The following is a 10,134-nucleotide window of genomic DNA, read 5'->3' as shown; positions in this document are numbered from 1 at the left end:
TGTGTGTGTGTATACATATATATAAAACATTATTTAAAGAAAGAATACCTACTCTAAAAGGGAAAGTGAGTGATGACCCAAGGGAATTCGGGCACTAGGTAAGAGCACAGGCTTTGAAGTATGACTAAGTATGCAAGCAGTCCCAGGGTTATGAATGAAATTCATTCCTAAGCATATCACAAGAACCAGGGTCCAGACATCCCCAACCCATGACTTGACTCTAAGCCCTTGGAACTTATATCTTACAGGAAAAAAGAAGGTGAAAAACCCTGAATTTACAGGAGAAAACTTGAATTGACTAAAGATAAAATTCTTATTATCGATGGAATGTGGGCCCGATTTAATAATTTCAGGTATAAAAAATAATTTATAAAGCTAATGTTATACTCTTATGTCTGAGAACTGAGAAATTTGTGTCCACTTCAGGAAGTGGCATATGATCTAGAACCAATGGTAATGAAGGAAGAAGTCAAAGCTGCAATGAAAGAACTGGCGAAGAACAAAGCTCCGGGAATTGATGGCATACAGATTGAGATATTTCAACAAACAGATGCCCCACTGGAGGCACTCACTCAGTTATGCCAAGAGATTTGGAAGACAGCTACCTGGCCAACTGACTGGAAGAGATCCATATTTGTGCCCATTCCAAAGAAAAGTGATCTCACGAATGTGGAAATTATAGAACAATATCATTAATATCGCACACAAGTAAGATCTTACTGAAGATAATTCAGAAACATTTGCAGCAGTATATTGACAGAGAACTTTCAGAGGTTCAAGCCGGATTCAGAAGAGGACGTGGAACAAGGGATATCATAGCTGTTGTCAGATGGATCTTGGCTCAAGGTTAAGAATACCAGAAAGATGTTTACTTGTGTTTTATTGACTATGCAAAGGCATTTGATTGTGTGGATCATGACAAATTATGGCTAACATTGAGAAGAATGGGAATTCCCGAGCACTTGATTATACTCATGAGGAATCTGTACCTTGACCAGGAGGCTGTCGTTCAAACAGAACAAGGGGACACTACATGGTTTAAAATCAAGAAGGGAGTGCGTCAGGGTTGTATCCTTTCTCCACACTTATTCAATCTATATGCTGAGCAAATAATCCGAGAAGCTGGACTATATGAAGAAAAACGTGGTGTCAGGATTGGAGGAAAAATCATTAACAACCTGAGATAAGCAGACGATACAACTTTGCTTGCTGAAAGTGAGGATGACTTAAGGCACCTACTGATGAAGGTTGAAGAATACAGTCTGCAGTATGGATTACATCTCAATATAAAGAAAACAAAAATCCTCACAACTGGACCAATGAGCAGCATCACAATAAATGGAGAGAAGATTGAGGTTGTCAAAGAATTTACGTTGCTTGGTTCTACAATCGATGCCAACGGAAGCAGCAGTCAGGACATTAGATGATGTGTAGCATTGGGAAAGTCAACTGCGAAGGAACTGTTTCAAGTGCTAAGGAGCAAGGTTATCTTCTTGAGGACTAAGGTGCACCTGACACAAGCCATGATATTTCCAATCGCCTGGTATGCATGTGAGGGCTGGACAATGAACAAGGAAGACCGAAGAAGAGTTGATGCTTTTGAGTTGTGGTGCTGGCGAAGAATGCTGAAAGTACCATGGACTGCTAAAAGAACTAACAGATCTGTCCTGGAGGAAGTGCAGCCAGAATGCTCCTTGGAAGCAGGAATGGCCAGACTTCATCTCACCTATTTTGGTCACGTTGTAAGAAGGGACCATTCCCTGGAAAAGGATGTCATGCTTGGTAGGGCGGAGGGTGGACGAAAGAGGGGGAGGCCTTCAACGAGATGGCTTGACATGGTGGCTGCGATGATGGGCTCAAGTATAGCAGGGATTGTGGGGCTGGCGCGGGATCGGGCAGTGTTTTGTTGTGCTGTGCATGGGGTTGCTATGAGTCGGAAACGACTCGACGGCACTTAACAACTGTAACAACAACACATGCAAACAAAGCACTGAGCACAGTACATGGCATATAGTAAATGCTCCATAAATCTTAATAATTTTCATTTATAACAATACAAATTTAAAATTCATCAGGGCAAGATGAGAAAGTACCCAGTGACAAAAGGTTCAGAGCCATGGCACTGCCCAGACCTACTGTCAGAGTAGCAAAGTTGACCAACAATCTCAGCTGCTGCCTACTTCCCAGGTGGCTGCTGGCTTTCAAAAACCATGGACGTCAACTCCAATGGGACTCAGACTCTTCTCCCAGGCATTTTTGGCTCAGAAACTCCCCTCTAGCCAGGCCCAAAGTGTACTTAGAACTGAACCATGTTTTGAATCTCCTCTTACCCAGCCCTGCATCTTTCCTTCTCTCATCCACAGATGTGGGACCCACACCCCCTCCCGCTTCTGCTCCCTTCCCTTCATCTTTCACAGCCATTTTAAAAAGTAATAATAAAAACAACTATTTGTTTCACTTCCAAATAGATATCCTTTGCCCCTTTTTTTCTGCTTTTTGTATTTTACTTTGAAGTCTTTTCTCCCCACTTCACTCAAGTTTATATGTGTCTACCCTCCAGTTGGTGGTTTACCCTGCCTTTCCCACAGTCACCCGGGAACCATCAAAGAATATGTCCTTTGATGTTTCACAACCATTCTCCCAAATAAATCTCTTGAACATCTAATTCTGTCTTAGTGTCTAATTCTTAGAGAATCCCAACTAATACAAGAGGCCTTTAAGAGGCTTTAAGTGTTAGTGAACCATGGATGATTTCAATAGCCAGGAGATTGTAGGCTAGTTTCATTTGCCAATGACTGACATCATTTCACTGATATTTGTCTTTCTTATGGCATGACAGTTCTCAGTTTCATCAGTTATAAATAATTACTGTTGACAGTTTATACTGACAAGTGTTTGTGCAGTTGTCATCACTAAGTTAATTTTATTGATTTTTTTATTATTTATATATCATGATTGAAATTCACATACCTCAGAGTATAAATATTGAGCAGTAACTCCTCAATACATGGCCTAAGATCAACAGCTTTGCATGATGCTTGCATGTATTAAATGCAACATGATTATAAGAAATAAAAGGACAACAGTGCAGACAGGTTTAGACTGATTTCTCAGTAAGTCATTAGAAACCTCAAGAACAGCCACATGTTTCTTTAGAGATAATTGGATGCTAGACCAAAAAATACAAGGAGTAAATGAAAATCTACATATTGAAACATGAAATTCACCCCATACAGATCCTTCATCTTCCCAGTTCTACAATTCCAGGCTTATACTTTATACTCACCTGGCAAGAAATGGGAGACATGCATTCTTTTATCGGGATATTGATATTTGAGGGGTCACCTAATAAAACAGAAGGGTCCCTTCCTAATAAAACCCCACAGTTTCAAGCCTCACAAGATATTCAACTTACAATCAGCTCATAAATATGCCTCACTCTAAATGGTTAGAAAACATTTACCTGGTAGTTTCACTCTAAAGTGAAGGATATAAACACAAATGAGCAGATAAAAACCAGAAATTCAGAGGAAATAGAGATGATGTAGGAACACAAAGAAAATTTTAGGGAAACTAAATGTGCTCAGAAAATCAAATATATTGCACCTACAAAACAAGCACATTGTAAGTCAAAAAGGAAACCTATGGGAATTAAAAATCTGATTGCGAAGGGCAAATATTGTATGAGCCCATTATTATAAAAAGTCAAGGGAAGGATTACTTAGCAAAGGAAATGCACTTTGTTGGTTACTAGGGATGGGATGGAAGGGGAGGAAAAATTTTGAACTAGTTGGGGGTCCATGTTGATTTGGGTGAGGGAAGGAATGGTATGCAAAGTCTGTGACCAGCATGATGACACTGGGGAAAGGAAGGACACTGACACATGCACATAAGATATAAACAGAGGCAAATACTAGTATATGCATGTGGTAGTTCAGTTTGTGTGTCAACTTGGCTGGGCCTTGTTGAGTGGCTGGGCAGCTGGTGGTAGTTATTCCCCATGATGAGACCGGTAATCAACTCCATGGTGGGATCTACCACAAGCAGTTGAGTAGCTGCCTTTGGAATGTGGTCTGCTTCCTGTATATAAGGAGAAGCCTTGGGGGTAGTCTCTAGCCTATGGCACGCTTGGACCCTGCATGTAGCCGTGTCATTGCTCAGTAGCCTGTTATGCTTTGCTAACCTTGGGACTTACAATGGACTTAAGTTAATGGCCTGCCGTGTGGTTTGGAAACATCAGGACTGTGCCTTTTTACTTGTCAACACAGTCCAGCAGCTGTCTGAGTGAAGAAGAAATGTCTCTAGCTCCAGTGGGATAGGACCAGGAGGCAGAGCTGGACCCCAAGGTTGAGAGACTTTCATCCAGCCCCTAGAGCCTGGCACTCTGAGCTTGGACTTAAAGCCTCCAAACTGTAAGAGAATAAACTCCTGTTTGTTAAGGCCATCCCACTTGTGGTATATTCTTGTCAGAGTGGCACTAGGTAACCAGAACAATGCACAATACTGCATTACCACTATCACCAAACACCAGGCTATGGATAAATGCATAGACAGGTGAGAAAATCAGGTGGGGGTAGGTGAACAGGAATACATACCCAAGACCAAGGATACATTTGGCTGAAGATAATCTTACACAAGCACTTGTGCCACAAAACTAGCCACATACATTACAGAAGACAGCGTTGGAGTAACCTCTCAGAAACAACCAAACACCTTGAGAGAGAGAATTACTGGGCCTGCTGACTTGGGACCAAAGTCTCAGGGGACATCATGCTCAATTGACACAACATAGTACATAAAAATCTTGTTCCACAACCTCCTATGGTGAGTAACAACTGGGGTCTTAAAAGCTTTTAAGTGGCCAACTAAGATGCAACTATTTTTCTTCTCTCATCTGAGGCAAAGAAGAGTGAAGAAAAGCAAAGCCATCTAGAAACAATTAGTCCAAGGATAAGATAGACCATGAGGACCTGAGCCTTCATGACCCTGAGATGAGAAGAACTAGATGGTGCCCAGCTACCAATGCCAACCACTTGGAAAGGGATCAAAACTGGAGATCCTGGATGGAATGGGAGGAAAAATGTGGAACAAAATTCAAAAACACAAAAATGACCAGAATTACTGGTTGGATAGAGTCTGGTAGAACCTCCAAGACTATGGCCCCGGGTTACCCTTCGGGCCTAGGAATGGACTCACTGCCATGCACAGGCACTCAGTTCAACAGTAAAAAGACCTACATGCAGAACACCTACCCCAGGGCGGTGTACACACCTACCCTAGGGAGATGCACCCCATAGAGCAATCAGCCATGAGACATCAGAGGGGCAGCACTCACATAGAAGGAAAGCTGGACAGACAGGAGTTCATAGTCAAGAAGGGCACAGGGAGTGGGTAGTCACAGGGATGGGAGAGGAGGAGAGTTTGTTATGGTTGGGGATGGTAATCTGGGCATGAAATCAAATGTACATTAACTGTTGTATTTAAAACAAATTTGCTCTGTAAATTTGCACCTAAAGAACAATAATTTTTTTTTCAATGATCTGATCACCTATGGATTGGAAATAAAATTGAGAAAATCTCCCAGAGAATTCAAAATAATAATAATAAGGATAACAGGAGGGGAAAATAAAGAAATTAGAAGATCACTGTAGGAGATACAACAGCAAAATAATCAGTGTTTCAAAAAGAGAGAATAGAGAAACTAGTGGAAAGAAAATAATCGAAGACTGAATAGAAGAAACTGTCCCCAAACTGAATGATACACCATTCCAGATTCTGTACATACTGAGCACTCAGGAAACTAAATGCAGACTCACAATCTGACACAGCTGCATAAGCTTTCAGAACTGGAGATAAAAAAAGAAAAATATTGTCAAAAGAACCAAGACACAGATATTGAAACAAGAATCCAAATAGTATCAGACTTCTGAATAGCAACTCTAGTAGCTATAACACAATAAAGCATTGCATTTAAAAATCTGAGCACAAGTGATTTATTTATTTTTTTTTTTTTTAACTCAGAAATCAAGACCCAGCCAAACTATCAATCAAGTGTGAGGCTGGACTAGAGACACTTTCTATGTTACCTTGGGACATTATCATAAGCTCTCTCCACTTCCATGTTCTCACCTATAAAGACAATGGAGATAGTAACACCTGCCTGGCCAATCTCACAGGGTTCTTGTTGAAATAAATCATAACTTCCATCCATAGAGTATTAATTCCCTTATAAATCACAAGATCCTTTGGGGCATTATGTAATTATGATTTATCAGTTGACCCTCTAAATTACCCAGGCCAGTGCCTTACACATTGTAGATAACAAGAAATAGTTTTTAATGACTAAGTAAGATTTGTGAAAAGATTTCTTAAATGTTGAACTATGAGACACTTCTAATGTAATAAAAATTTAGAAAGCTAATATATCCAGTACTACATTATCTATAAGGTACATGTAGCTACATAATAGAATGTTATGTGTTCATTAGAACAAAGCAGTGTTTTTGTTGGTGGTGGTGGTGGTGTTTGTTGGTGGCTTTTGTCTTTTGACATGAGTTGCAATGTTTCAGAAGGGTTACAGTTAAGTTCAAACCCACCAGCCACTTCTCAGAAGAAAGGTTGGGCAATCCTACTTCCGTAGTGATACTGCCTCAGAAACCCAAGGAGGGGTCGCTATGAGTCAGGGCTGACTCGATGGCAAATAACAACAACAACAACAACAGTTAAGTAGGGAGTGACACCCTCACACACATGCTGTAGTTTCCCATTTGTTTAGCCAAAGGTACAGAAATCAGGAGAAACAGGTAGCTCCCAGAAAGATAGCAGATAAAGCCTACCTTGGAGAGGCCTATCCTGACTCTTGCCTCCCCTGTGGTGCTAAAGCTGCTGATATGATGTAGCTCTCTGTCCAGGTGGGACCCTGTCAGAGTTGAAAAAACTGATCTGCACAGCGCCACTCACTGTTATACTCAGCTAGCATTGCCAGTTCAGAATAACATACACTGACAATCTTTGTGGTTCCCTTTGACCACATACTTATGAACATTGGTCTCCCCTTGTTTTTGAGCCAAACTCACCACTCACAAGACTATATCATCTTCTGGGTGTAGAAAGCAGGCTATGTCTAGGAGTCCCTGATTAATACTGGTTACTCTTCTCCACTGTCCTAGAAAGTCTGTCTTCCCACCATCCAAGCCTGCTCTGATTTTATCCTGTTTTTCACAGACAATTCTCAAACTGTCAGCTTGAAAATTACTATAACAAATCTAGGAGTCTCTGGGTGGTAGAAATGGTTAATGTGCTCAGCTGCTAAACAAAAGTTGGTGGTTCAGGTCTACTCAGAGATGCCTCAGAAGGCAGCTCTAGTGATCTACTTCTGAAAATCAGCCATTGAAAATCCTATGGTTTTTTCTCATACACTGCTAATGGGACTGTAAAATGGTACAACCACTGTGGAAAACAGCAAGTTGGAAATAAAAATGCAATTTGATCCAGCAATCCCATCACTAGGAATATAGCCTAAAGAGGTGAGAACTGGGACACGAATACAGATATGCACACCCATGTTCATCTCAACACTATTTACAAGAGCAAAGAAATGGAAATAACCTAAGTGTCCATCAACAGATAAACAGATAACTAAGCTATGGTACATACACACAATGGAATAGTATGCAACGTTAAAGAATAATGAAGAATTGGTGAATCACCTCATAATATGGATGAACATGGAAGACATTATGCTGAGTGAAATAAGGCTGAGTGACAGAAGGACCAATATTGTATGAGGCCATTATTGTAAAAATTTAAGGAAAAGTTTATACAGGGAAGGAAATTTTCTTTGCTGATTACCAAGGAAGGGAGAGGAAGGGAAGTGAGGGAAAATAAATGGATAATTAAGAGATAGGTTTGATATGGATGAAGGGATTTTAAATAATAATAATATTTGTTAAAAAAAAACACCAAAAAATATTGTAAAATGTGTATGTTATAGTATTATATTTGCACCTTTATAAATCAATTAAATAAATCTCACTATGTGAAAAAAAAGAAAACCCTATGGAGCACAATTCTACTCTGTCACACTCCTAATGACTCTGGAAGGTCATTAGGAGTTGGAATCTAGTTGACCACAGCTGTTGTGTTTTGTTGTTTTGTTTTGTTTTGTTTTGTTTTGTTTTTGGAGGGGTGGGGGGGGTCTTAGATATCTAGTACTACTGTGACAGAAGAACCAAGATTATATGGCTTTAACAAAATAATTTAATTTCCTCACAGTTTAGGAGGGTTGCTGTTGTTGTTATGTGCTGTCAAGTCGACTCTGACTCATAGCAACCCTGTGTACAACAGAATGAAATACTGCCCAGTCCTGTGCCATCCTCACAATGCTTGCTATGCTTGAGCCCATTGTCTAAGGCACTGTGTCAATCCATCTTGTTAAGCGTCTTCCCCTTATTCTCTGACTCACCACTCTACCAAGCATGAAATCCTTCTCCAGGAAATGGTTTCTTCTCACCACATGACCAAAGTAGGTGTGACAATTTCCCATTCTTGCTTCTAAGGAGCATTCTGGCTGTAGTTCTTCCAAGACAGATTTGTTCATTCTTCTGGCAGTACATGGTATTTTCAGTCCTTACCAACACCACAATTCAGAGGAATCAACTCTTCTTTTGCCTTCCTTATTCATTACCCAGCTTTCACATGCTTATGAAGTGATTGAAAATGCCATGGCTTGGGTTAGGTGCATCTGAGTCTTCAAAGTGACATCTTAAGCTCTTCAACACTTTATAGAGGTCTTTTGCAGCAGATTTTGCCAGTGCAATATGACATCTCATTTTCTGACCGCTGCTTCCGTGAGTGTTGATTGTGGATCCAAATAAAGTAAAATCTTTGACAACTTCAATGTTTTCTCCCTTTATCATGACGTTGCTTACTGGTCCAGTTGTGAGGATTTTCATTTTCTTTATGTTGAGGTGTAAACTATATTGCAGACTGTAGTCTTTAATCTTCATCAGTAAGTGCTTCAACTCATCTCCACTTTCAGCAAGCAAGTTTGTGTCATTGCATATTGCAGGTTGTTAAAGAGTCTTTCTCTAATCTTGAAGCCATGTTCTTCTTTATGCAGTCCAGCTTTTCAGATTATTTGTTCAGCATACAAACTGAATAAGTATGGTGAAATGATACAATGACATATACGCTTCCTGATTTTAAACTATGCAGTATCCCCTTGTTCTGCTTGCACAGCCTCTTGACCTATTTACAGGTTCCTCATGAAGGCTGGGCAATCTACTTCCATAGTGACACCACCTCGGAAACCCAAGGAGGGGTTGCTATGAGTTGGGTTCGACTCAATGGCACATAACAACAACAACAACAACAACATGAGTGCAATCAAGCCTTCTGGAATTACCATTCTTTGCAATTTTATCCATAATTCATTATGATCCACACAGTTAAATGCCTTTGAATAGTTAGTAAAACACAGGCAAACATCCTTCTGGTATTCTTTGCTTTCAGCCAAGATCCATTTTACATCAACAATATCTCTCATTCCACATCCTCTTCTGAATCCAGCTTGAATTTCTGGAAGTTACCTGTCAAAATACTGCTTCAACCATTTTTGAATTATCTTTAGCAAAGTTTTACTTTTACCAGATACCACGGACATAGTTGTTTCTATAAAAATTTGATCATCTGACTAGGACTCTAAGCCATACTTATAATATTGTTAATATTAGCTTAGGGCAAAGTCAAATGGTCCTTACATCTTTTCAGCTCACAGTGAGACATGGTTATTAAAACTGGTGATCATTTGAATAATGCTCCTCAAACCTCCTTCACTAGAAAATAATTTTGTAAAAGCAACATGCCTCCACTCACATGAAAAATTTAACAATTATATAATTTTCATCATGGTTAAATAGTTACAAAAGATGTAATTTATGACAAAAATGTTGACATTTAAAACTATATTATCGGGAGGCGGGGCAAGATGGCGGACTAGGCAGAAGGATTGCACAGACCATCTTCAACAAAGAAAAGGGAAACCAATAAATACAGACACAGAAGATAATCTTGGACCCCTGAGCCTTGAAGGAAAGGATGCAGATTTGGACTAAACCCCAACTAGCAGAAGAA

The sequence above is a fragment of the Orycteropus afer genome, unplaced genomic scaffold, assembly GCF_000298275.1.
Source record: "Orycteropus afer afer isolate SDZICR_OR568_19922 unplaced genomic scaffold, OryAfe1.0 scaffold00706, whole genome shotgun sequence".
Lineage (NCBI taxonomy): Eukaryota > Metazoa > Chordata > Mammalia > Tubulidentata > Orycteropodidae > Orycteropus > Orycteropus afer.
This window is presented reverse-complemented; position numbering follows the sequence as displayed.